This window comes from Oncorhynchus kisutch, linkage group LG5 (assembly GCF_002021735.2).
Source record: "Oncorhynchus kisutch isolate 150728-3 linkage group LG5, Okis_V2, whole genome shotgun sequence".
NCBI lineage: Eukaryota > Metazoa > Chordata > Actinopteri > Salmoniformes > Salmonidae > Oncorhynchus > Oncorhynchus kisutch.
In genome coordinates, this window is record NC_034178.2 from 20,369,108 (window position 1) to 20,370,915 (window position 1,808).

Genomic DNA, 1,808 nt, shown 5'->3' on the forward strand with positions numbered 1-1,808 from the left:
AGTCTGCAAGTTGTGACCGGAAATTCCGGAAACAGAATCACGGTCTGTCACAGAACAATACAAAAGCGACCAGTTATGTCAGGTAACTTCTGCTAGCTGTTTGCATAGCTTTGTCTATTTTTTTCCTTGGCAATAGGAGAAAAGTGTTACACCATTCCCGGAGGTACTGCAATACCAGGTCAACACGTGAAGCGGACAAAGTAAGGCCCATTTCCGACTCAGCGAGCTCAATCCGACTCAGCGAGCTCAATCCGGGGACCGACCTGCTGGAAATTCACGCCATTTCCTCCTGGATAAATGCGCTCAAGAAAATAGTTTGGAAACAAAAACCAACCAGTTTCCAACAAAGAAACTTTATCGCCCTTCTATCTTCAACTCGACTCAGCAAGCTCTGGGGCACCTCGGTACAAGCTTGATCTGAGCCAAAAGACAGAGAAGCGATAACCCACAAAATGGACCCCTGCACCCGCCGAGCCCCCGGGGTCTCGGCAGACCTCAGCGGTTTGGCAAAAGTTGGCTCCTCCCCACCCAACGATTCCCTGGCGACAGGCAGGTGTTTTTTTTTAAAGTCACCAATGCGTCTTTAGGTCACTAGCTCTTTACGACTAGCGCCACTATTTGTTCAAAGCCCGGCAAATAAGCCAGTCGTCGTCGGGCTTGCCCGATCGACTACTTTGAGTGGGAAAATACGCTGGTCAGCCGGCTTGAAGTCAAACGCCTGAGCAAAAAGTCTCAGCGTCATCTCTGTCAATTTCTCTTGAAACAAGATACCGGGCTCTGCCAGAAGCAAAGCCCCTCCAAAAATACATTGAACTCGCAAGTGTTCCTCTCCACGGAGGTAAAAGGCGAAAGTAAAAGGCGAAAGGCTTGTGTAAAAGGCGAAAGGCTTGTGCGTAATGAAGAGAAACCAGAGTCGTATGGAGGTCGGCGCCCGAGAAACACTCTGTGCACTCAAGTCCGGGTTCTCGCGGGTGTTCCCCGAACCCACTCTTCCAAGGACTGTGGTGTAAAAAGTCAGACACACCCTATCCTGGTGAAGTGATTGTATTTCTTGGGGGGAGGTCAAAAACAGACACCATCCTGGTCAATGTTTTTTATTTCTATGAGGGAAACGGAGGACCGTTTCAGTTGAGATGTTTCTTCTTCTGCTATAGCTGTTTGCATAGCTTTGTGTATTTTGTTCCTTGACAATGGGAGAAAAGTGTTACACCATTCCCGGAGGTCCTGCAATACCGGGTCAATGCTTGGAGCGGACGGAGTAAGCCCCATTTCCGACTCCCTGTTCGAAAAATCCATTTAATATGTAGTCCCCGGATGGGGAACGGATCAGATATTAACCTGATAAGAACAGATGATTCAAAGCTTTTATTCAAACATTTACACGGTGAACAATTCACACTTCTTTTAACATATTAGATGCCCATATCAAAACTTGTAACAAAAAACCCTGAAACCCTTTAAAAAAAAAAACAGGCCATCAATAAACATAAGCAATCCAAAACCCACAAAACCTACCTTACCAGCCCCAACCCCCCTTTTCACCGCTCTAAGGCGGCATGGTGGCCCCACTTCCTCTCCTTCCTCCTTATCCTCCTCCTCAAATCTCCACCTCCCAGTCTGCCCCGACTTAACCAGCCCCTGCCTGGCATCCCACAGCCCTTTCTTAAAAAGACTGCTAATCAGCCACAACAGAAAACGGTCCCTACCTACCAACCCTGCACTCCCTACCCCTCTCTCCACCCTCGCCCATGTTTTAAAAAAAAACTGCACTCTTCCTAGCAACCCCTGAGCCCTGGCCCACACTACTC

General features: G+C 48.2%; 2 pseudogenes; both read right to left on the reverse strand.

The window, feature by feature from the left end:
• Nucleotides 1-773: 773 nt before the first annotated feature.
• Nucleotides 774-916, reverse strand: LOC116374256 (uncharacterized; annotated as a pseudogene).
• A 283-nt stretch (nucleotides 917-1,199) lies between these two features.
• Nucleotides 1,200-1,366, reverse strand: LOC116374253 (uncharacterized; annotated as a pseudogene).
• Between the last annotated feature and the right edge of the window lie 442 nt (nucleotides 1,367-1,808).